Below are 27474 nucleotides of genomic sequence, written 5' to 3'. Positions count from 1 at the left end.
CTGCCAGTAGAGCAGAAGTAAATCAACAACAGCTAAATATTTACAAAATGTGAGAGATTTATTATGTGCAGTGTATGTTATATAACAGTCTCTGGAATTTGTAGGGTTAAATGAAGACACAATTCTTTCGTTTCCTGATCTTACTCTATCTATGACTCCTTGTGTAACTTTAGGTTTTAATCTGACAATGACTATTTTTTGTCCTATAAAAACAGAATAATAGCATTTAAATTTCTTCCAGGTTACATACACTATAAGGATACTGACTCATGAAAATACAGTACAGCAAATTCTATTATGATGTCTCATGAAATGAACCAGGACAGAAATTCAATTTTTTAGATCTCTTATCAAAAATATTCTCAAATGATATATTGCACAATACCAAGTCAACCATTTAGGGACATTACCTTTTGAAATGGTTGAATGTGAACTTTTGATTAGAGACAGGGAATCTGAGTCTTATAAATAGTACTGTCATACCCATTAAATGTTACCTCTTTTATTTCTCTGAAACCTCCTCTGGCCATCTTTATCTCTTTGGTCCTTCTTTTCTCAAATTTCTTTTCTTTTCACCTTTTCTTATCCTCCTCTAACTATGGAATCCACAGATATAAGATAAAAATAAGAAGCTCTCCAAATAGTGGGAAGGAACAGGGACCTTCTCTCCACTTTTGAAAAAGGAAGGAGTCTGCTGTTTTAAATAGTTTAAATATAGCATAATAAAGAAAGATGCAATCTTATGATCCAGGCTCCAGTCACTGTGAACACCTTTCAGTCCTACAAACGTGCCATGTTCTTTCACATTCAAGAGTTTTACACTGCTTGGGTCATGCTTTCTCCCACTTGTTCTCCCCAGCTTAACCAAACGAACATCTACTCACCTTCCCTCAGAGGCAAACCTTGGGTATAGATCCTCTATTTTTCCTTTTGTACTTTCACAGCCTGCTGATTTCTCCTCCTATACTGGCACTTAGCACATCCTATTTTATTCACATGTTCACTTACCTAGATTTCCCCCACAAGATTGAAAGGCTCATGCAGGCAAAAACTAGGGCTTTATCACCTGGCTCTAGCACAACACCTGACACATGGTAAGCATTTAATGAACGGTTTGTTGAAGAATAACAACGATCACCTGACCAAAACAATTAAAGTATGTTCTATAATTCTAGAGCAGCACTACCCAACAGAGCTTTCTGCAATAATAAAAATGTCAATACCTATGCTGTCTGATACACTAGTCACACATGGCTACTAAACACTTGAAAACTAACTAGCTAGTGCAACTGAATTTTTATTTTATTTAATTGTCATTCATTTTAATAGTCATATGTGGTTAGTGGTTAACATACTGGACAGTGTACCTCTAAAGTCACAATGGGAATATAAAATATTATGCATGACTTGGTTTGCTTATATTGTTTAATATATTGAACTTTAAAGCATAATTTACTAAAATAATTCAAATTTCCTAGATAAAATTTCTCTTAACATATTATGCACTTTTTGAGGGAAGGAATTTTTTCTTGTTCATCATCACCTTATATATATAGTAGATACTTAAAAATGTTTAAAAACATTTAACATTCAGTTAAACTGAATGGAGATACTGACTGCTCAAACGAAGAATCTGTTTTCTCTGTTTTTTATTTTCTTCCCAGTTTAAAAGTAACAGGTAGAAACTAATAAACAGACAACTAACATTGAAGTAAAACAAGACAAAAAAGATGTTATGTTATCTGGACTGAGAATCCCCCACAGTATCAAGCAGCTGCCTAAAATCTTTACTTTCAGAAAGGGAACTAAGAGAAGAAGGTTCCCAAATGTGCTCCGCATCTCCATCTCTGCTCCATCTTTGCTTATGCTATTTTCTTTCCCAAAAGCCTAATTTTACCCCAAACCTATCTTTATCTCAAATTCTGCACATACTACAATGTCCAGTTCACACGCCCCTTCTTCATGAAGCATTTGTGTTAACGAAAGGATGAGATCAGTCTTGTCTACACAGTCCTCTCAGATGGCCAATTCTGCTTTGTTCTATAAATGTTTGTCAAGCCTATTAAATACAATTAATTTTAGCCACATGGAATTTAATGTCTCACTTTTCTGAACTATCAGCTACTTCTATATGTAATGTTTCATTTTTATCATCACAAATTCTGAAAATTAAGTCTTCTTGGGTTGAGTCAAACATCTTTTCCACATTAGACTATTTCTTGATTTGGTATATTTCCAAACCTAGAGAAATATCTTTCATATGAAACAGAAGAAATTAGAAACAAGAGGAGTCAGACACTGTCATGCAAAACCATGCCACTGAGTGACAGAAAAGATATGTTTTGCAAAAATCCCAAGCTACATTCCTATGACAACTCCCTGAAGAAATTCTGTTTTCTTATAACATTTGAAAAAGTACCCTCAAGTCCCAATTGTATATTGCTTTTTTGTGATCCAGCCATAAGTAGTAACAGTACCATCATCATTTATATTTCTGCATCCAAGATATGGGCCTCAACATGAATTAGGTGACAACAAAATTCTTCACATTTCTGAATGCAGCGTTTCATGGGACTATCTTCTGTCCTTCTAAGCTAAAAACATGATTTCTGCTAGAGAAAGGCAAGAAATAAAATTAACTATCTAAAGGCAAATGTTTTAATAAAATAAAATTAACAACTGTGTCCTCATTGAAACTCAGCAACGTATCTCATTTTAACTATTTCCCACTGTAACCACTCCACATCTTTTCTCCTCTTTCCTTCCTCCTCATTCTTAGCAAATGGCCTTATCTTCTTTCATGAGATGCCCAAGGTCCTGCAGTACATCCTCCCTCACCATCTGTCTTCTCCATCAGGAAGCTGCCCTGGACCTTCACCCATCTTCCGTATCCTCTTATCTCTAAAGATTCCTTCCTAAGGTCAGTACCTCAACTTATACACTTGATCTCATTCTTTCCAGACTCTTCCAAGATCTATCAGCTAATAATTAACCCCCACTCCCCAGTACAGTCTCTCTTTCCTTCTCCAGAGGCTCCTTAACCTCTGGAGAATGTGCTCACTTACATCAAAAAAAAAAAAAAAAAAAGCCTTCTCTTGACCTGAATGATCCTATAGCTAACTTTTCTTTTTTTTTTTTTTTTTTTTTTTTAATTTTATTTTGTCGATATACATTGTGGCTGATTATTGCCTATAGCTAACTTTTCATCTCTCTTCCCATTCATCTCCCAAATCCTTGAAAGAGTAGTCCACACTAGTTAAGTTCATTCTTTATAATGTACTTATTCTTTAACTTTCTGGATTCTTTCACCAAAATCATAACATTAACACTATCTTCTCAAAAGCCATCAGTAACCTCAACACCACCAAATCTACTGGAGTCTTTTCTTAATCTTCATCCATCTCTTCTTTAGAGAGTGGAGCATAAAATTCTACTCACTAGCCTCTCAATAAAATTTTTTCACCTCTTGGTTTCACATCACATGCTGATCTAGAGAGCAAACAAAAGAGCCAGCACCTATACCTACATAATGTCTAGCATAATTTCCCTCACTCAGAAGATAGGGGAATCAAGCACAAAGCATCTCACCTATCAGGTGAGCTCAGGATTGGTATATAATCTTGGCGCCGAGCACGTAAGCCTCTGATTCCTCATACTGTTCTATTAATTATCAGTTCTAACAGCTTTCGTCAGCACCAGGCTCAGCCAGTGAGCGAACCGGCCATCCGTATATGGGATCCGAACCCGGGGCCTTGGTGTTATTAGCACCGCACTCTCCCGAGTGAGCCACGGGCCGGCCCTCTAACAGCTTTCGTGATGATTAAATAGAAAGAACAATGGAATTAACTTGAGGTAGAATGCTACTGTGATCGACTTCTCAGTAGAGTACAGAAGAGTCTGCAGGGACAACGGAAATTGCAGCAACTGTAGTAAGCAGGGTCACACAAGTAAGAGAGGGACTTCTTAATAGTATGCTGTCCTGATTTCTCTCTCCCCTCTTTGGCCATTTTTGCTAATTTTTCTTCTATTCAAAGTCCAAAAATGAAAAAATAAATAAAGAAAAGAAAAAAAAAAAAAACTCCAAAATGTAGGTATTTCTCAAGGATTTATCTGCAATTTTCCTGTTTCTTTCTGCTCCTTGAGATTCTTATGTGCCCCTACACATCCATCTAAGCACTTAATACCTCTTCTTAATTCCCCAAACCACTTCCACATCCCGATTTTCTTCTTTCTGTTAATGGCACCACCAACTACCCTAATTTCCCAGATACAAATCTGCCTCCAATCCTCTCTTCTCCCTTACATACCACATACAATCACAGCTCAGTTCTGCTGATTCTGCCTACAAACTGCTGCTCCTTTCTTTCCCATTTCCACTGTCACACCTGATGTCAGGCCCTTAGAATCTCTCTCCTGGACCTCTGCAATAGCCCCTTGATTTCAATTCTTGGTTCTAATCCCTCCCCACTTCATTGTATCCTTTCCATTAATCATGCTAAAGCACAGCTGCTAGATCCTATCCTGCCCCCACTAAGAAGCTTTCATGGACTCCCCATTGCCTAGGGAATAAAGTCCTAAATCCTCATTCTTGTTTTTAAAACCCTCCATGACCTGGCTCCAAGCTTTACTTGCCATATTACCTCCCACTACTCTCCTCCATAAAATCTATACTTCACCCTAACTCCCTGTTCCCAAATATGTCCCACATCTCCACTTCTGCTCCATCTTTGCTCATGCTATTTCTTTGCCAAAAGCATAACTCTTACCTCAATCCCTGCTTAATCTGTCTAAATTCTACACATACTATAATGTCCAGTTCACATGTTCCTCCTTCATAAAGCATTCATATTAACAAAAGGATTGCATTTATCTTGTCTACACAGTCTTCTCTAATGGTCAATTCTGTTTTGTTCTATAGATGTTTGAATATTTATGTTCTCTCCCTTACTAGATAATAAGTTCTCTAAGGACAGAAGTAATATCTCATTCACCTTGTTCCTTCTGCAATGCTTAGCATAGTGTTCTATACAAGACAAGACTAGAGTATGTGTTTAGTTAGCAAAGTCTCACAAAACAGCTGATGTAATTACAGGCATTCAGTTTAAGATGCCAATGAACATCCGATTCAGAAGTAGTAAGTGTTGATAAAACACTTTTTTCTTTTGCTTTTAGAGAGAGCTCTGAAGTTATACTCTGCCAATAATCTCTTATATGCACTGTTACTGACAATATTAGATACCCTAATATTTTCAACTATCTCTATTTCTTAAAGAGCTTCTTTCCCTCTTCCTCCTCCTCCCCTTCCTACTCCTCCTTTTCCTAACCAGTTTTTTCAGAGGACATCCTTACTTCACCTCGTTAAGTTTAATATAAGGTTGTGATGTCACTCTTTTTTTGTCCTTGAAGACAGCAGCTCTTCCATCTGTCCTTCCCCAAAAGATGTTTTTGGATAGAGCCAAACTACAAGATATCACTTAGGAATAAGTTTAGACCACAAGATCCACATCTTAGTGCAGTGATATGTTACTAATCATTATAAGCACTCTGGCTTTGTTCATGTACGTTTTCAGAATGTATGACAGAGTTTAATATTACTTCTCCCCATATAGTGTCCATTCATTAATATTGTAGAAACACTTCATTTACTCTTCCATGCACAGATTTTATAACCACTTAAAATCTCACACTGCTATCTACTCTTGTTACTGACAACGATGCTATAAAATAGATTACTACATTTCAAAAGTTTGGAGAACTATTTTTAACTGCCAGTTATTTTCTCTACAAATGAAGCCAGGGAGAATTTTCTACATATGATTTGTGCAACATTTGGTTACCTGGGCAGATAACCCTTGAACCTTTTGTGATAACTCCAGTACTATATAAGTAATAAAAATTAAAGAAATTATGGAATTATATTGGAAAGAGTGACTAGACTTCATCTGGACTTTATTCTAAACTTCATTTATCCCAGTGAAGAATTTTTTGTCAAAACCTATTATGTTGACCATTCTAATACTGTACCATTTGGAAATATCTATTGCTTTTTCAACATTTGTTAAGTCACATGGGATTATTTGCTCAAAAGAACATGAGGTGCAAAAATGTTTCCATATGCTAGAAAATGGTTCCATCAGTTTAATAAGACAGGAAGAAAAATGTGGTTTATTTTGCAAATAAACACTAAGCTATAGAAGTTGCCCTTATATGAATGAGGTACCCTCAGGGTTAACTATAAACAACTTTGCAGCCACATCAGATCACCTCACAAAACAACAGAATAGTATAAAGTCAATTATGATTTACATAAATTACAAAAACATGCTAGCATGGTTAAAATATAATTTAACATTCTAAATTCAGATAAACTTGAACTTTCACCTATTGATAAAGCAGTAATCTTTCAGCCTACACTTTTGTGACTCTTGGGATCATAAGATCAAAAGAATATAGGTTCCAACTTCCAAATTTCAAAACTTTTAAACATGTTGTTGTTACTCCTGTCAATCCAAGCCTTTTAAACCAGGAGGGTAATAAGTCTTAGAAAAAAATGGATACTACGATACTACATTAAAGATTAAAGGTAGTTGCCTTATTTTGGTTAATAAGCCATTTAATTTTCAATTTCTGTTCTGAAAAAGTTCATAAAAATTTCATTTGACAATAGCAAAGTACCATAGAAGAAAGAAAAAGACCAAAAGCACTTTGACAACCAGAAGATGTTGTTATTACAATCCTCACCCAACTCCAGACCAAATGAGTAATACTACTATACTTCAATGGATACCAAACCATAGACTACCAACTGCATATACTGTAAGCAAACTTACTACCAAAACAAAAATGCTATAAAGAGGTACTGAGTGGCATATATCTCCAGACCCCCATTACTGTTGCAAGAGATCTATACTATATTTACTCTGTCCAGAAGTCCAAAGTTCACTGCAGGAAATAGGAAGACAGAATTTCTATGAACAGAAAAGTTGAAAATGTCCTTTAATCAGAACTCAATCTTGAGTGACCATAGAACCAAACAAGCTTCATGAGAGTTCATTTTAAGATAGGTCCATATCTATAGATATTCCTGTAAACTACAACAAATGGCTCTGAGCCTGTGTACATCCGGACTCCAGTACGCAATAGAACACTAACCTATAAATGCAATTTAGTATGGTCATCCTGTGGTATCCATGGGGGATTGGTTCCAGGATCCCCACTGACAATAAAATCTGCAGATGCTCATGTCCCTTATATGAAATGGCAGAGTATTTGTACACAACCTAAGCATATACTCTTGCATACTTCAAATCATCTCTAGATTACTTGTAATACATAATACAATGCCTACACATCACTTCATTCACGTGGATTCAACACAGTACTCAACACAAAGCAAATTCAAGTTTTGCTTTTTGGAAACATTATTTATTTTATTTGTTTGTTTGTTTGTTTATTTATTTATTTATTTTTGATCCACAGTTGGTTGAATGTATGGATACAGAACCCACAGCCACAAAGAGCCAACTGTACTTAATATAAATACAACTCCAAAAGACAGAGATCTTTTCCTTAACAGATGGAACAACTATTTACCACATTTTGTATAACAGTCATACTGTTTTATGATAGTATTCATTTATGAAAACCACCATGTTTCCTGCAGTTGTAAATGTTCTGCTGGGTCAAGAAGACATAGAGGTAAATGGGCTACATAAAGTTTTCCTCAAAAAGGAGAGTAAAGAGTATTTCCAAAATATCTCATTGAAAACACTGCCTTTTAAGCAGTAGATTTTTCCATTGTCATACATACACTCGTTCGCAAAGCAACTTAAGTGTTAAGCATTAGCAACTGCCTGACATGAATGAACATAAATCTTTTTGGTTTTTAAGACCAAATATTTGCCTTTCTACAAAAAAAACCCTTAAGCCTGAATGTTCTTAGGTTGAATTAGATATTGTCTCCCAAATCACTTGCTTCCAACAAAATAGTTTCCTTCCATGAAAGATCTGTAGTTTAACCAATAATTCATCACATTACTGATGTGACTCTCTAGTAAGAAATTCTGAATATGAAAACAGAAACTATTTTTGGAAGCTAAAGGAAAGACAAAGAAGAAAACAAAGACATGTAAATATTTAAGGAAACACCTTTCATGGGCCAACTAGTATACCTGGGAGCTAAGTACACAAGGTAAACAAAACAGACACAGTCCCTGCCCTCATGAAGCTTATAATCGACTTGATGCGGTTACTATATTTTTTCACATCAAAACAGCTACTTACATTGCCATTAATCCACAAATGAAAGCTAAACATGCCTTCCAGTAAACTGTCTTCTAACCCCTGGAATAATCTGCTCCTCTTGACAAGAGGCTAATCAACAGGACCTTCCCATTCTTCTATGTCTTTGGGTGATTTCACTATTCATGCTTTACACTGTACATTCAGTCATGGCATACATAATATAGATGTTATTAATAATAATAATGGTGATGATAATGACAACAGCAGTAGTTAATACTTGGTAAGCATTTGTTAAGTTCCAGACTCTGTACAATATTTTCACATTTATTTAGTCTAATCCTCACCACACCCTACTTTGTATCATGTAATTGGGCTAGTATTAAAAGATCCCTGTTTAATCAAAAAATATAGGTCAGCCACAATGTCGCGGCATGCCAACAATAGCGACTGCCTCCGCCTGGGCAAAGCTTCGCTGGCGAGTAATTTCTCAATGTTGTCACAGCAGTCGCCGTTGTCCCAGACCCAGTAGGCAGTGGTGGCAGCGCACATGCATGCTCCTGCCATGCCCCAGACCGAGAAGTGCCACCAAGGCCTGGTGGAGCGAGCCAGCGTCACCATGGCCTCTTTGCGCTCCTGAAGTGTGCCCCTGGGCTAGGTTGCAAACATGAGCGCAAACCACTTGGATGGGGACGAGTTTGATGAACACTTGTGGATTTAAGAATTGTGCTGAGACACCAAGGATGGCAACACCCAGAACAATCCCAGTGGAAAAACTGATTCTTTCGGGCAGCAGCCAACTGACACCCGCTACAAGTGGGACCTGGACAAGAAGTCTTGGTTCCCCAAGATCACTGAACATTTCATTGCTATATACCAGGCCAATTATGGCTTCCCTAATGATGGTGCATCTAATTCTACTGTAAACGTACAAGACAGCAATACTAGGACTGCAGAGGAACCTCCACAAAGAAAAACCCTTGAACCCTCTGATCCCAGAAAGAAGGGAGAAAAAAGAAAGACTGAGTCAGGTTGGTTTCATGTGGAAGAAGACAGAAATACAAATGTATATGTGTCTGGTTTGCTTCCAGACATTACAGTGAATGAATTTATACAACTTATGTCCAAGTTTGGCACTATCATGAGAGATCCTCAGACAGAAGAATTTAAGGTCAAACTTTACAAAGATAATCAAGGAAATCTTAAAGGAGATGGGCTCTGCTGTTATTTGAAGAGAGAATCTGTGGACCTTTCATTAAAATTTTTGGATTAAGATGAAATTAGAGGCTACAAATTACATGTCGAGATGGCAAAGTTTCAATTGAAGGGGTAATATGATGCCTCAAAGAAGTGCAAAGACTATAGGAAGGAGCTGTCTCTGCAACAAAAGCAGTTGGATTGGAGACCTGAGAGGAGAGCAGGGCCATCTCAGATGCACCATGAGCGAGTTGTCATCACCAAAAATACATTTATCCTATGGATTTTGAGGATGATCCATTGGTACTGAATGAGATCAGAGAAGACCTTCGAGTAGAGTGTTCAAAGTTTGGACAAATTAAGAAGCTCCTTCTCTTTGATAGGCACCCAGATGGTGTAACCTCTGTGTCCTTTAGGTGTTGCTTTGCCTCCCATGGATTTGTCACCCCTCTTCCCCTGCATGATGGAGGCACAAAAGATTACTCAAAGCCCATCTCTTCCAAGCAGTGAGAAGCCCCAAAGGGGTTAATCTCCCGGAACCCTCAAGAGAGAGGCATTCCTTCCATTTGGGAAATTAACCACAAATTGGGGTTCTCTTCCCACATTTATTCTCCAGACCAGGAAGTTACAGGAAGAGAACACAGGTGGGGTTATAGTTTAACAATATAGGCTGGTAACATTCAGTAGAACAAGCAAAGTGACATTCCATAATGCAATTTGCAAGAGGTTAAGTCGATCCACCAACAAAAGCTTGATCTTAGCAAACATTCTCTCTCCCTACAGTAGCTTCCCAGTATCTTTACATATCAATCAGTAACTTGTCTGTCCTTTAGCCAGCAACCTTGCTGTGTTACAATTCTTTATCTTACAACAGAGACTATAGCCTGGGGAAAATTCCCCGTCTTTTGTAAGGTTAAAATTTTTATATGTACTTTTAAGAAGTTAGGCTAAACCTGAAACTACAAGAAACTAGGCCCTGTGAAATATATTTGCTTTATACATATTGGTATACTCCACATTTAGGGATCCAGAGGAAGCTGACTATTGTATTCAACCTCTTGATGGAAGGTGGTTTGGTGGCCATCAGATCACTGCCCAAGTGTGGGATGGAACTACAGATTATCAGGTGGAAGAGACCTCAAGAGAAAGGGAGGAAAGGCTGAGAGGATGGCAGGTTTCCTCAATGCTCTTGAGGCCAATAGAGGCCTTCAGCATTCCAATTCCATCTGTGCTTCAGAAAGGGCAGGGCCTTCTAGAATAAGGCATTTTTTCAGAGTACCCTAGCACATCTAGAATGAATACTCAAGAAGCTGCAACTGGAATGGCATTTGAAGAACCTATAGATGAGAAGAAGTTTGAAAAGACAGAAGATGGGGGAGAATTTGAAGAAGATGCTTCTGAAAAAGTTGCTAAAGAAGGTGGTCCCCAAAAAGAGGCTGAAGAAGCCTGCTCTGAAAAAGAGTCTGAAGAGAGCAGTCCAAAAAAGGAGTCAAAAGAGAATGGCCCCAAAAGAGAATCTAAAAAGAAAAGACTCAAAAATGATTATGAAGAGAATGGCCTTGCCAAAGAGTCTGAAGACGAGGATGGCCCCGAAACAGAGTTTGAGGAGGACAACTGGGAGAGAGAATCTGATGAAGACTGCTCTGAAAAACAGTCGGAAGAAGGCTCTGAAAAAGAATTAGAAGAGAAAGGTCTTGAAAAAGAACGTGATGAGGATGGCTCTGAAAAGGAGTCTCATGAAAACGTTCTTGACAAAGAGTTTGAAGAAAATGACTCTGAAAACTCAGAATCTGAAGATGGTGGCTCTGAGTGTTAGATGAAGAAAGCCGGGAGAGAGAATTTGGCAAAGACTCTGAAGAGAAGGAAGAAGACGAGACACGTATGAAGAAGTGTTTGACGATGAGTCTGATGAGAAAGAGGACAAAGATGCAGACAAGAAAGGGCTTGAAGATGCTGACGAGGAGGAGGAAGAAGAGGCTGCAGAGGGAAAGAGAGATGAAGAAGTAGATGAAAAGCTGTTTGAAGATGGCAATTCCAAGAAGTGGTTTGATGAGGAGGATTCCAACGAGAAGTGGTTTGATGATTCTGATGAGAGGGGGACTTTGGATGGTTTGGGGAATGCTAAGGAAGAAGGGCCCCTGTCCACAGGCAGCAGCTCTGTCCTCAGTGATGATGATGATGATGATGATATTTAATCCCTTCAACTCGATTTTTAGGGTACCCCCAGTCTACATTTGCCTGTGCTTCAGTGTAATTACTAGCAGTGTTACACATACATGGGCATAGTGGTAGGATGCCAACAGATTAACGAGTTGAAGTGTTTTCACTGTTACCTGTACCTATTGTTTTTAAGTATATGTTCACTGGCTGTTGAGTTAAAACTTCATAGTTACACACAAGTAAACTGGATACTTGTCTTTTTGTCAGATTTGTTAAATGCATGCAGAATAACATTTTTTAAAGTATTCTGATTGAAGTTTGTGATATTCAAAAATAAAAACAAGTTGATAATATGCAGGAACTGGAAAGTGGACTTGAGTTAAACTGCATCTTAAATTCATGCTGTTGCTTCATTCATACTAAAGGTTGGTTTTTCTAGGGATTTAAAAAAATCCCTTAGAAGTCTCCTTGCTTCCATCTTTTGTTACCATGTATGTCCCCATTTCCCCTCTCTAAACCAGAACATGCTCCTAAACTTATAAAGGAAATAACACTTTGGAGGTTTTCCTTGCCCAATCCTTGCAAGTTAACTTTTGTTTTCTTTTCTACCCTCTTTCCATTAAAATTTGCTTTTAGATGTGCAAAAGCGAACTCCCATGGTTCACAGCTTTCACTACTATTGAAAATATAGAGAAGGAGATTAGAATTCTACCATGTACTGTTTCTTAGCCCCTTTGGGCCCCTTTAGAAGTTAATTATAGTTATGGGACCTCTCTGCAAAAAAAAGTACACGCACACACTACACAGCTTCTTGTGTACAGTTTGGGGAGGTTCATGGATCCCTTGAAGTTTCAGAACTTTTGTCGTGCAGACTTCAGTTTGTTTTTATTTTAGAATCATGGTGCCTAGTTCTGTGCAAAGTTGTACAGTCCCAATAAAAGTGTGGGTCTTTCTTGATTGTGCTTTCCAAATTCAATATTGATGAATTTACTTCTGATGCAGCATTAAGAAGTTATTCTCATAAATTAGAAGCATTAAAATAAACTGCATACGCTCTCTTTCAAAAAAAAATAGATCAAAATAAGAGACTTAAATATATAAATTAAGAAATCTAATTTTATTTCTTGATTCTCCTACCTAGAACCATGGTTAACATCTTAATCAGACATGTATAAATGCAAGTTTAATTTGTAACTATCCTGCTCTTCAGCAGAATAAATGCAAAGTTTAGGATATGGCAGGTGATAGGGAAGACAAAAAAGTATACCCATTCCCTCCCCCATTAACTTGTGCCAGAAAAAAAAAAAAAAAAAGAACAATATCAATCTGCATTATCAAGTTACTTATACCAAAGACTTTGGTCTGATCTAAAGGAACTCTTTAAACCAGTGACGAAATTTAAAATTTAGGAATTAATTTCTTCAGTTTTTTATTCCACTGAGAAGATATAACAACTTTTTCCCCTTTCCTACTTCTTTATATTTCATTTTCTAAAAATAACCATTCATCTGACTAAAAGACTGAATTAGAAAGAAGTATTTTCAAATTCCCCAAAGGGTATCCCTCAATTCAAACCAAGATATCCTACTGAGAGTTGAGAGTTCCAAAACTATTGTTAAACACATACTTTCAGATCCCAAATTCACTCTGTATCTCAAGACTGCCATCCTTAAAAGGAACCAAAACAGCCCCTCCTTCAAGAGAGTTCACTTTCTATGATCCTGAACTGGAGTGAATCTTGAAGACCCCTTTGGGTAAAGTCCCAGTTACAACAGTTCTTAACCTTTTAAGGATCACAAAACTCACTAAGAATCTAGTGAAAGCTATGGACTTTCTGCCTCAAATAATGCACCTAAGTACATATACAAAAATTTTCCACAATTTCAAGAGTTCAATGGACTTACTGAAGCCCAGTCATGGACCTCAATTTAAAACTCTTGGTCTATGTTTCCTCATGAATCACATACTCTTCAATATCACATGAGCTTGGTACCACATGTGAAAACAATAAAGTAAAACTTTTTGAAGACAAATCAACTAAAAAAAAAATGTAAATGTCCGAAGATGAAAGGAGTACTTGGCAATCTGGGGTATCATTAGGCTAGTTATACACCAAAAGCTTTCACCAAACAGCACTACAGAAGCTATCTAGAAATTACCATGGTCTTAGACTGCACAAACTGCATTAATCTCTCAGATTCCCACTACTAACACCTTCTTGCTTTTAGATATTTTAATACCATTTAATCAGTGGGAAATGTTGATACTGTAGTATAGCCAGATTTTCCTTACTCTTCCTGATTCGTATCTAGAAGACTGTTTAGCTTATGTTGCTTTTTATTGTTGATTTTATGATTTAACTGTCAGAGCTGGAGGGAGAAGAGAGGTCTTGCTTTTCCTTTGTCTACAATACACCTAAGTAAATATTTTAATATGGTAATACATTCAAGCTAGGTATGATTCTTTCTTTCTCCTTGGAGAAAGTGTTCCCTGGCCTATCCAACAAATCACAGTGACTCTGAAATACACCTTTGCATCTTCTTGGCCCACTCTCAATCCAGAGTATTTCAAAAAAATTACCCAGTATCTAATAATTGTTAGGTCCGTAAGGGCAGGGTCCAGGTCAGCTTTGGTCACTATAGTGTGCCCAATGCTTAACAAGTGTGGCACATAGTAGATGCTCAGAAAATACTTTAATGTACTGACAAAACTCTTGCAGCAGCCACTAATTCAACCACTAGATATGTGAGCTTGGCAAGTTACTAAACATCTCCAAGATAGTTTATTTACCTAGAAAAGGGAATAATAATCCTCATAGAGTTATTACTAAGATAAAATAAGGTCAAGTGCATAAAGCACAGTATAGTAGTATCAAAAATACTATATCATCCTTTAACATAGACCCATATTTTAAGGCCTGTTAGGATGAATATAGCTAAATTTTAAAATATGACCATTATAAATTGATGTGATTCAAATTAACTTTACAACCACATTTTTATAAAATAACAGTAAAAGGCAGAAAAAAGCTAGGAAAAAAATTATTAAAATACACAGACAAAGAGGGCAAAAAAAACCCTTCATAAATAAGGCAATATTTTGAAAGACAATAACTTCCTTATATTTTTGTGGCTTAAAACACAACTAATACTTTCCAGTGACAAACCTGGCACAAACATAGCAACTGGGAAATTTATTTTTGCTGAAATTATTCTCCAGCTCTTTCAAAAAAAAAATCCTTACTTCTTAAGAGCCACTTACTCTGAAATGAAATTGTCTTGGTGGTGAAAAAGAGACTATTAAAATATGCTTTAGTTTTCTTTTTCCTTCTAGTACTGGTTTCTTTAAAAACTAAGCCTAAAGCGCCATCTACTGTGTCTATTCAGATCTCATCACATTTGTTGGTTTTATCCCAGAGTGCTGCAGAAATGAGAAATGAAGCAAATTTGGAATCTGTCACTTTAAAATCTTATTCCAAAGAAATAAAGGAGGGAATGCATTTTTCCCATTATATATTTTTATACAATATACTTAGATGTAAATACCTCTACACACACATACACGCACACACACACTATATATATATATATATATATATATATATTTCCACTCACCTGCTAGTATCTGAGCAACCGTTTTATTTTGCCTGCTTTCTTTTCACTTTCTTAAATAGGCTTGAACTCATCATAAGACAAGTATCACAACAGGGACCGAAATGTTTACCTCCATACATCAGAGACAGTAATAACAATAACAACAAACTTTTATTGAGGGCTTACTGTATATGCCAAATAGTGTTCTAAATGCTTTTCTTTCACTATCTCATTTACTCTTTACAATTACCCTTTGATGGAGGTGCCATTAGTATATCCATTTTACAGATAAGGAAATTGAGGCATAGAGAGATTATTAAATACTTTGCCCAAGTTTATACAGCTGGTAAGTGACCAGATATTCTGTCTCCAGAATCCATTTCTTAACTATGATACCAAACAAACAAAAAAAACTACGATACCAAGCTTTCTATCAGTGGGTTCAAAACCATTATTAATCACACTTCTGCCATCAGAACTATAGAGAACAAAATCTACATCATGCTTTATTTCAACACATTCTAACACAATTCTATCTTTTAGGTTTTTACAGGCCTTTTTAGGGAGTCCAGTTTTATGCAGGGAAAAACTTATTAAAATACCTGGGCCCTACCCTGGAGATTCCGGTTCTATATGTCTCAGCTAGAATTTGAAATCTTTGTTTTTAACCAGTATCTCCAATGATTCTGATGTAGCCAGTCTGGGTGCCTTGCATTTAGAACCATGGAGCTGTATTTTATTCTGGGGTTAGCCATGATCACTTTACTAGAAAAAGGAAGTTCTCTGCTTTTAGACAGAAGTTCTCCTGAGTTTTCTCTCGTTTTAAGTGCTCAAATACAGAGAATTGTGAAGACAAAAGTCTGTTATAAACTTAAATATGAGGGGAATTTGTGTCTTTGTAATAACTTTCAAAATACAGAAATATAGGATTGGTAAATGGAAATTTTTTATTTTGTTTTAATAATCTCAGAAGAGTGAAGACGAAATGAAGTAAGTCTCCCTAGCTGCTTCTGTATACAAACTCTTTTCTGACCCTCTAGATAACCTATTCTCACCAGTGGATTTCAAAAGTTACTCCAGGGAGTGTCATTGAGGGAGAGGAGAGAAGGTAAGGATTCAACACCAATTGCATCTTACCCCACTTAATCAAAACAAAGATTCCATAGATAAAATTTGAAAATTATTGACTTACTCTATTCATGTTGATGCAGTTGACTGCTGTTTATGTGTCTCAAAGGGATATACAACCATGCAAATAAAACCAAGCATCTTGAGGGAAGGAGTTGTGGCTCACTGTTCTTTTTCCTAAGTGGAAGGATGAATGAATGATGGGTATAGATGGCCAGCCCACAGCTCCTGTGACAGTGCCTCTCTTCATTTTTGACCTCCAGGGTCTCTTTCATTACATAGAGGTAGGCTTCAGCCAGAAAATATCAGTATATTAAGGGAATCTCCAGTTATTACACAACCTCCTACTTCCTAAGAGTACACTTGGGGACACAAAGAAAAATTTTAAAAAGAGAAGGTCGGTATAAACATGATATGTCTATAATGTAATGAAATGGGTGTCTTAACAAGCCTCCAATACTAATTCTAATTCTTATTCTAATACTCCTTTTACACAAATATTTTTGCAATTTCTCATTGTTAATTTTCTTTGGAATCAGTTTTAGAAGCAATAAAAAAAAATTTTTACTACTTTATATTTCATTTATATTCTAAATCTGTGATTAGTTTGATCACCTATCTTATTCATCACACCTGGCTCTAAATGACAGTTGGCTGTTTCAAAAATAACAACCTACAAAATAAGGACCTGCCACCACAGAAAATAGTCAAAAGAATAGTCCAAAAAAGAAGCATACATAAAATGAGTCTATAATCTTCCATGACCATTTTGAGGGAAAGAGGACCTATTTGGATATACTACTGATGGCATTAAAAAATAAACTCAGACACCATATTTTAAAATCACTTCACTTTATAACTGTAACTATTACCATAATAGTTTTCATTTTCTATATATCAAAATGCTCTTTGTCCTAAGTTTTCCTTTCATGAAAGGGATCAAAACCAAATCCTTTATAGAGACTCCACAGTCTTCCTCTCAGAGGACCTGGCAGGCTTTGTAACTCCGATGTATTGAAGTTACTCCTGCTACTTCACATAAAACTTCACTTCAAATTCAGTGTGTTTGCCACTACATTGCCCAATTCTCCCAATATTCCAAATAGTCTAAAGAAGCTTCCCAGAAATCCCTGTTTGGATCAGCAAAAAAAAAAAAAATGGTATCATCAGCAGATTTCACCATCTCCTTTTGGAGTCATTAAAACACTAAACAAGCATGATCTTTCATATCAACCCTTGGGGTTCTTATCATTAAACTCTCTCCAGCTGAAGTCAAGATACTCTCTGTTACTTGGTGATTCCCATCATAGGACTAGGATGTGCTTATTTGCTAAAAGTTTAAATTTTGATAGATTTTTTTAACTGAAAGTTGCAAAATGCATTACGTAAGTAAAAGTGGGAAAAAAAATCCCAAAGGAAAGGACAAAGAAATAAGCAAAGAGAAACAGCTCCTAGTTATCTTATTCAAGTGCACCACCTCATACTCAATTCATTCTTAAACCTCAACAGGATTTTGACCTTTCCCCTCCAATTATTTATTTTTGCTATAATCATATGAGAGACCTTATTAAACACATTTGAAAATTCTATATGAATTTTAACCAGCAGGTCCAACTACTTTATTAGCTTTTTCCTCTCTTTATTATGTGTAAAGAGAGGAAAGTAAACAGTCCTTACCCAGAAAGTGAAAAAGCAAACAGCTTTCTACCCAAACTGGTCTGTACTCTGAACAAGAGAAATCACTTTCTTTTATTCAAGTGCAAATTTGTTTGAAGCTTTCATTCTGCTTTCCCAGCCTGCTCTTAGCAGCTGCATAAAAGATGAGACATGGGAATGAAAGAAAACTAGGCTGGGGCCAAAAAGCAATACTGTCCATATGCAAACTCACTCAAGAGCAGCAAGGTTCTGCACATCCCTTCCCATTTTTTCCACTCAAGCAGACCCCTAGCCAAAAAAGAGAAGGTACTGTACTATACCACATCCAATCCTTTTTAAAACAACTTCCCATGTGAAATCTGGGGAAGGATAAGGTTACTAGACACCCCAGTCCTGACACAGAGCCTGAGATTCCCAGGGAAGAATAAAGAGAGGAAAAAGCTAATGAAGTAGTTGAACCTGCTGGTTAAAATTCATCCTCTAGCTCTATGCTGGATGAAGTGAGGCAGGATCAAGAGAGCAAATGGATAAGACCTGTGTAGGTTTCTCAAGATGCTTGTAGAACAAGCAGCAGTGAGCAGAATTCACTTTACCTATCTGACCCCATGCAAAATCAAGGTAAAATCCTCCCCCTAAAAAGCCAGATCTGCCGCAGACTTTCAGAATGTCTGGCAGCCCATTAGCCCACATACGAGGATGTAGGATAACCTTAGAATCCCAGCAATCTACTCAGGCCAACAGTAAACTGCACAATTGAAAATGTTCATCACCTCAAAATCAAATTCTGCTGGGATTGGCAGGGCATTCTCAAGGGATTTTACTCAGATGTCATTATAACTCCATGTTATTTTTAATTCTGTTCTTTGGATTTTGCCCCACATAGAATTCCCAAGTCACAGAAGGACGACGAACAATGTCCAGATGTATAAAATGCAAAAATACTTCCCTCCTACTTGTGGATTCCAAGATAAACACCACAAGAAGCACGTGTGACTAAACTCAGAGCTCATTCCAAATTAAATACTGCATCATGTGCACAGTGCAGGGCTTAAAAAACAAAACCCCACAAATATTCTACACGGTTCATAAGCCAGGCTTGGGCAAGCACATGATCATGTTGTAATAAGGAAACATGAATTGAAGAGTAGGGGTAAAGGGTGAGAAAAGTCTCAGTCAGGACCTTTCCCCGAAAATTGGTGCTACTTTCAGTGAACATTTATATAAAATGGGACACAGATGAAAGAGGAAATAGTATTTTTCTCTGTTTTTTTCCTACTGATGACCTTCAGTTCTAAAACTGCACAGCAAATAGGGAAACTCTACAAGATTTCAAAATCCCCAGCTAAGCCAAGCACAAACAACATTAAACACACACACACACACTGAGGTAATGAATACTTAAATGTCTGGCTGGCCAGCCCAGACAGAATCCTCTTGACCCATGAGCTGGGTTATAGACAGAGCACATAGAACCTTACTGAGCAGAGAAACAGGCCCAACCGGGTAAAGTGAAAAGATTTCTACATTATTGTTATTGTGTTTCAAAAATTAAAGTGAAAAGTAGGTGGGTGGATGAATCAAGTGGAAAAATAGAGATAGTTTGGCTAACTGGGTGAGTTCAGTTTTTTCTCCTACAACTTAACCTAAGCAAAAGCTTTTAAGAAATTCAGATTAGGAATGTTTAGTTACTGAAATATCTTGATTTCTTTTTATTATATAACATTTGATAGATGTAAAAGAATATATATAATATATAGGTTAAGAAACATAATTATAAAATACATACCTATGAACCCACCACTTAATTTATAAATTAGAATATTTCTATTTGTTATGGACCAAATGTTTATGTCCCCCCAAAATTCCTGTGTTGAAGCCCTAATCCCTAATGTGATGGTATTTGGACTGGAAGCCTTTGGGAGATAATTTAGGATTAGATTAGGTCTTAAAGGTGTAGTCCCCATTATGGGAACAGCCATGTGAGGACACAACCAGGAGGAGGGCCCTCACGAAGAACCAGACCATTCTGGAACCCTGATCTCTACTTCCAGCCTCCAGTACCTTGAGAAATAAATATATGTTGTTTAAGCTACCCAGTCTATGGCAATTTGTTATATGGTAGCCCAAGATGACTAAGCACAATCCCAGTGAAGTTACACACAGGCCTCTCCTGAATCCCATTTTCCTGCCACCCTCCCAATGAGTATCACTATTCTGAACTGTGCGTTTATTCCAACCTTGCCTTTCTAAAAAACAGTTTTTACCACAGCTGTTGGAGTTTTCTTTTTAAAAAGGAATTTTGTATTCCTCTTACATTGTCAATTTTATATACACTACCTATTTTATGCAAGGATCTACACCAAAACACATAATTTGGCTTCCACATTTTTAAAGCTTACATCCTAGAGCAAGATGACATATATCATACATTGGTACATACATGTACCTAAAATGGATTTAGTATTCCCTTTTTTGCTCCCCTTTGTGTGTGTTTCTACACTGGAGAGAAAAAAAGAGTAAAGCCTTTATCTCAATATATCAAAAAAGAGTATCTGCCTATATGTCTCCTCCCCAAATTTAAGTATGTCAAGGTAAGGAATTGTCTTACTTGCTCTAATTTCCCAGTACCTAGCAGAGTGCTAAATGTTAAATCATTATTTTTCAACTAATCTCTCAAATTAGAGCACAAATGCTTTAAATGTTTCAAAGTCAGAGCTGATCAACTACAATAATAAATACTGCTCTTCAGATAACAGACTTCCTCCTATCCCCAGGCCCAAGTTTACCATTTGTCTCCCTAGTCTGCAAATCAATGTAAGAGTCACTACATCACCTCATCACACACTAGATAAAAATTTTAGGTGGCACTGGAATTGTTAAATGAGACTATTTCCTCAAGAACCATACATTGCAGACTCCTTGGTCTGGGCAAGCACATTACTACATAAAAAAGTTTAATTTAATAGTATTTGAGCTCTTCTTAATCACAGATGATAATACGACATTGAGACATCAACTGCTTTCTACTCAAGGACAGCATCACCTATAAAGCAAAACTATATGCAAATTGACTGAGAAGTCCCTGCTATTTGACAAAGAGGTTTCACAACCACCTTAACATATCTTTACATTACATACTGAACACAAGTCTCTTGGGGGCTGTGTTCTAGAAAATAAGCCTACACCCTCAATTATGTCACCATTATGCAACAGGCTCATGATTACAAATTTGTCCATCAACTTGAAGAGCAAAACTGACAGTTAATGCCACTTCAGATTCAGAATTAAGTTGTGTGACCTCCCCCGAAAGTATTAGTTAGAAAACTTCTCTGACTCATCTGTTCATTCTGCTCAAAGCACAAGATTAAGATTAAGAGGATCTAAAATATTTTTCTGGGTGTGGAGAGGAGTTAGGAGGGAAAGTACCTGAAGAATTTAAGCTGGTCACAAGACATCAGTCCAAAGGATCTTTCTTAAGGGACAACTACATTGTTATTCCAACAGATTTAATAGTTATGCTTTAGGAAGCAAAATTTAGGGAACTACTCACATAAATAAGTACTACCTATAGTCTGGAATTACTTTTGTTTTTGTTTTTTATCAAAACATAATTGATTATACATATTTCTGGGGTACAGAGTTGACTATCAATATTTGTGTACAATACGTAATGATCAAATCAGGATGGTCACCATTACAAAACATAATCATTCTTTGTGTCCATTAACCAATTTCTCACTAACTCCCCTCTCCCTCCCCCTTTCCCACCTCTAATAACCACAGTTCTGTTCTCTCCTTCTGAAAGTTCAATGTATTATTGTGATTGTTACTTCTTTCTTTCTTTCCTTCTTTCTTTCTTTTTCAGCTCCTAGTTATGAGTGAGGACATGCAGTATTTCTCTTTCTGTGCCTGGCTTATTTCACTTAACATAATTTTCTCCAAGCTCATCCATGTTGCTGTGAATGGAAGAATTTCATTATTTTTTATGACAGAGTAGTATTCCATTGAGCATACATACCATATTTTCCTTATCCAGTCATCCGTTGGACACTTAGGTTGGTTCCAACTCTTGGCTATTGTAAATAGAGCTATAAACATGAGGGTGCAGGTATCCCTTTGACATGATGATTTCCATTTCTCTGGGTATATATCCAGTAGTGGGATTGCTGGATCATACAGCAGTTCTACCTGTAGTTGTCTAAGAAATCTCCATACTGTTTTCCATAATGGCTGTACTAATTTACATTCCCTTCAACAGTACAGAATGGTGGAATTAGCCCTTATATTATACAAAATGAAAAATGAAAAAACTTAAAAACATTGCTGTATATGCCAGGCTATTTTCCAAAACTCACACCTTTTTACATAATACAGCTTAAAAACCTGGGTCAAGAATCCATCTCTTGCTCTATTTCAAACCCCTAATGCAAAACAAAAAAAAAATTCACTCATCTGTGCCTATAATTTGCCAGATATAATTATTTCTTAATTTACCTCAGCCAACTTAAAGATATCCTCACTATTACCACTATATTTCAACGTCAAACTGAAGGTGTGGTAAGAAAACTAAGACTGGTGCTCTGGAATGGAATACTGGGAGAGACTGGCCAACAAGATGGTCAAGTGAACACAACCACCTCATAGTGTCACTCCATGTTCATCAAAGCAGTCCACCTGCTCAATTACTAATGCGGAAGCATCTCCATACTGTGCCAAAGGCACACTCCATTTTCTCCACCTACCTCCCCCTGCCCAACTAAATACGAGTTTTTGTTGCCAATGGATTACTCTCACTATACCTGAAGTAAAAGAAAGACAACAGTTTGCAACACTATGATGTTGATCAATTGTGAGAGCTTTTCTCTGATTATCATCCCTGTTAGAACCAGTTGGTCCTTTATTGGGTTTTATTTAGTTATTTATTTTTTAGCTATAATTCTAACAGTATATGTTGCCTGAGCCACAGAAGAAGGAAACTACTCTTTTCTCTAACTAGCTTGTAACTAGGATAATACAAAGACAGTAGGAAGAAGGTGTGTTATGTGCTAGAGGACGTTATGTTTCACCGTTAGTAATTTCTTTTCCTTTTTGGCTTCCCATAATTGTATTACATACTAATTTAGGACATGGCTTTGAGATTCAATAAAAGACAACTGGTATCCTCTTCATGGCAACCTACCTAATATAAGCACACACACTGCAATACTACTAAACCACCTTATTTCATCATGCTGTAAATATTGTATTATATATGTATGTATATATCACCTATTTTTGCTTCAAAGAACATCATCAAGAAAGTAATGAAATGGAAGAAGCTATTTGAAAATATAATAAGGTACTCATATCCAGAATACATAACAAGCTTACAACTCAATAATAAAAAGACAAACAACACGATAAAAAAAAAATGGGCAAAAGATTTAAATAAACATTTCTCCAAAGAAGATATACACATGGTCAAAAAGCACATGAAAAGATTCTCATCATCATCAGCCACTGGGGAAAAGTAAATAAAAACCACAATGAGATAACCACTTTACACCCTCTACTAGGATGGTTGTATTTTTTTTAAAAAAGACAATAACAAGTGTCAGCCAGGATGTGGAGTAACTGAAACCCTAATTCATTGCTGGTGGGACTGTAAAATGGAGAAGCCACTCTCAAAAACAGTTCGTCGGTTTCTCAGAATATTAAACACAGAGTTACCATATGATCCAGCAATTCCACTCTTGGGAATATAACCAAGAGAAATGAAAACATATGTCCACAAAATCTTGTACATGGATGCTTATAACTGCATTATTCATAATAGCCTAAAAGTGAAAACAAACCAAATTTCCATCAACTGAGGAATGAATAAACAAAAAGGTATATTCATACAATGGCATATTATTTCGTAATGAAAAGGAATGAAGTCCTGATAACATGCTACGACATGAATGACCTTTGAAAACATTATGCTAAGTGAAAGACCAGTCAGTGTCTGTTTTTATGAAATTTCCAGAACAAGCAAATCTGTAGAGAAAGAAAATAGTGGTTGCAGGGGCTAGGGGGAGGTGAAAATGGAGCGTGACTGCTATTGGGCACAGAATTTCTGTTGGGGGTGATGAAAATGTTTTAGAATTAGATAGTGGTGATAGCTGCACAATTTGTGAAAATGCTAAAAAAAACCCACCTAAAGTGTGTATTTTAAAAGGGTGAATTGTATGGTTGTATGGCACTTCAATTATATCTCAATAAAGCTGTTTAGCTGTTTTTCTGTTTTTTGAAGCCTTTTTGTAATGTGTTCTTTATAAAATAGAAGCATTTCAAGGTCTGAAAGGAGGCATCTGTTTTCTAGTATGCATTCTTGAATACGAAAGTTCTGGCATTCTATAAATAGATGTTGGTCTACTGACACTAACCTCTGGTGTAGTAGAATTCAGCCCAATAAAATCCTTTTCTGCCCATATTTTGCACCTCTATTCAGCCTTGACTTAGTTCCAATGTTCACCTTTTAAGATAAAGTCCTCGGCAGGCCCTAGAGCCTGAATTAGTAAATAATAGGTGTCTTCAGTCCATATTATTTTAGAAATAAGAAGACTACAGCTGGGCTATTTATCCAAGATGGAGCAACAGAATCCATGCTAAAATTTAAGAGTTGTATTTACAGAATTGGCACTACAAATCCATTTTTATCTTACTAGTATATCTTCTGGTTATGTTTAAAAATGCATTATATCTTACACTTCTAAGTAATTACTTACACATTCTCATATATGTGAAAAACGTTAAAGAAAAGGTCTTTCTGGTATATCCAAAAATTAAACTTCTCAGAAAGGATTCTTACACAAGATATATTACACCAAATACACTATAACAAATCAGATTTATTCATTCATTCAACCAAAATGTATTGAGCTCTTGCCACCTGCTAAATGCTGGATTATATAAATGAATTAAGTTAGAAACAGACTCTACCATAAAATAATTCACTATTATAGAGAAACACAGAATGCCTTGTAAACAGGCAATAACGGTGATAAGCTATGTAGTAGAGGAGGGAGTGTGGTGCCTCCTCAGGAGAAGTCTTCTAAGTCAGAAACCTGAATTCTACAAAGAGCCAGAAAGGCTATAGACTACAACCAGAAGATGCCCTGCAGAGGTTCTCCATCTGACCCTACCATTCATTCAACACTTGGACCCCTCGCACCCCCTATTAATAAGAGCCAGTATTGAACCACATGCTCCAAATTCCAGAATATACACTCCTTGCCCCCAAGGAACTAATTTTCAAAGTATATCAATAAGAACTTTTAAAAAAAAAATCCCATAAGATCTCTTCTCTGATAGAAGGATGAAATAGAGAATATGAAACAAACAACTAAAACTAAAAAGTATTCTTTCCCATATTATTTAACATACTCTACAAAGAAGAGGGTCAAGATTTTAAGCTCAGATATTTTAAACCCCTTTTACGTATAAACTCTCAGAGGGTAAAGACAGCATCTTGTTCACCCTGGTATCCTCAGCCAGAATTCCTGACTCTCATTAAATACATGCCAAATGAATAAACAAAGAAATGAACCAATGGTAAGCAACAAATGCCACAGGTACCACTTTCCTGAGGTAATTATTGTTGGCATTTTACTACTACCTTCACAATCTGCCTGTTTACTTTCTCCTTTTCTCTTTCCCTCTTGCTTCTTCTCTCTTTATTTTTGTCTCTTCCTTTCTCTGTTATTTGGAACCTATATCTTAGGACTGTCTCCAGCCACTCTCCTGGCAACCACTTTGCTAAGCAGACCACATTAATCCTAATGGTAGCAATGGAGTGCTTACAGTTTTCTAATTAAAATGCGCCACCTAGTGGTTAAAGCTCCCTTTATCCTGAAGGTACCAGGAAAGCTGAGTTAACTAAGCAACATTAATGAATTCCAGTTTTATTGTGCCAGGTTGGTCTTATGGCAGCATCAGATACACTGAACTTCTACAACCAAGTTGACAGAAGTTACCGATATTGATAGTCTACAAAGATTCGTAGTCAGATGTATATTAACTCTCTTTCTTTCCCTAAGGTAGACAAATTGTGTTGCTTCTATTCCAGTAGAATTAAAGGTACTATTCCATTGAGATCCTTTACTTAAATGAACTTTAAACACTATAAAATAAAAATCTGATTATGTTTCCCTCTATCTGCTATAATGTTTCCTAAACTTACTTGATCATAATCTAACAGGATGTTAAGTGGCATTTGTTCTATTGTCCCAGAATCAGTGACTAGGGCCCACAACTGACAGCAAGAGGGAGGAAATTTGCAAATCTGAGGGAAGCATCAACAACTAGGTCCAGATATCTCCCCCAAGTTTTGCTAAGAAGTAACAAACTCACTGGTACATTCAACCAACTGTCCCAAGGAAAGAACTAAGGGAAGGCAAGGGAGAGCTTAAGAGTCTGGCCTCATGGATGTGTCATCATTAACTAGGTGGGTACTTCAAGAGAACTGGTAATACAGGTGGAGAGGTGGAGATGTCTGCTAGGACACACTGGCAGCTTGGTCTCAAGTTGGCTGCTGGCTGAGCTGCAGAACCTGAAAGAACCTGAACACAGATATGAGGGGTCTTCAAAAAGTTCATGGAAAGATTCGTATTATCTTTTAATTCCATTCTTCCATGAACTGTTGGAAGTACCCTTGTATATGTAGCTAATTGTCTGGAGATTTCCGAAAGCACATTACTTGCTAGAGCAGCCCAAGTCCAAAACCCGGTGCCCAAACAAGGACTGTACAGTGTATGTAGCTTGCCTGGTAAGAAAAGGACTGGGGCCCCCTTGAAGACACATGAGAAGGTTTTATCAGTTTCAGTGCCCCCAAGTGGAGAAGAATGAATTAAAATGATGGGAAAAGGGGATGCCCAGGAAATATATCCCACCCTGAGAGGAATAAACACTAACAGGGGCTACTAAGGGAAGCCGTGGTTACCCTTCTCTGTAGGGGTCTTCACTAACACAAAGGGTCAGGATAATGTTGGACACTACCACCAAGAATAATCATCTGTGCTAAGATCACCATATTGGTAGAGAGGTGACTAGTATCCAGCAGAACTAGAGGAAAATTTGGAATGCCTCCTACCACCGACCACTCCAAAGACCTCAAATTGCCCTATTCCTTCACTCTGTTGCCAACATAGAGGACCCGGATCCTGAAAAGGGAGAAGGAACACAGTGTCTCTCAGTTAGACCAGAGGCAGCCTGAGCCACAGCTGTAGCCTGTACCAGGAGGATATAACTCCCAAACATTTATACCAGACTAGATTGTTTTAATAACAGTATACATGCATACATATATACACCTACACATGTGCACATGCTCACATGCATGCCCACACACGGAGGAAAGTTGTGGGGTATTTTCCTGCTTTCATTAAAAGATGCCAAAGGAAAGTCTCACAGACTAGAAAAATTGGGAAAGAAAAACTTGCTAATATCCTAATAAGTTGGACTTGCTCAATAAATTGCT

The 27474-nt window shown here is 36.9% G+C and overlaps 1 protein-coding gene and 1 pseudogene across 10 annotated transcripts in view; one reads left to right on the top strand and one right to left on the bottom strand.

Moving 5' to 3' along the window:
* The window catches only part of RAD51B (RAD51 paralog B), a 632106-nt gene that overhangs the window by 535115 nt on the left and 69517 nt on the right, over nucleotides 1–27474 (bottom strand). The gene's annotated exons all lie outside the window — the stretch shown is intronic.
* On the top strand, nucleotides 8906–11633 carry LOC134373981 (17S U2 SnRNP complex component HTATSF1-like; annotated as a pseudogene).

The sequence above is a fragment of the Cynocephalus volans genome, chromosome 3, assembly GCF_027409185.1.
Source record: "Cynocephalus volans isolate mCynVol1 chromosome 3, mCynVol1.pri, whole genome shotgun sequence".
Classification (NCBI taxonomy): domain Eukaryota; kingdom Metazoa; phylum Chordata; class Mammalia; order Dermoptera; family Cynocephalidae; genus Cynocephalus; species Cynocephalus volans.
Note: the sequence above shows the minus strand (reverse complement) of the source record. Positions and strands in the feature narration are given on the sequence as shown.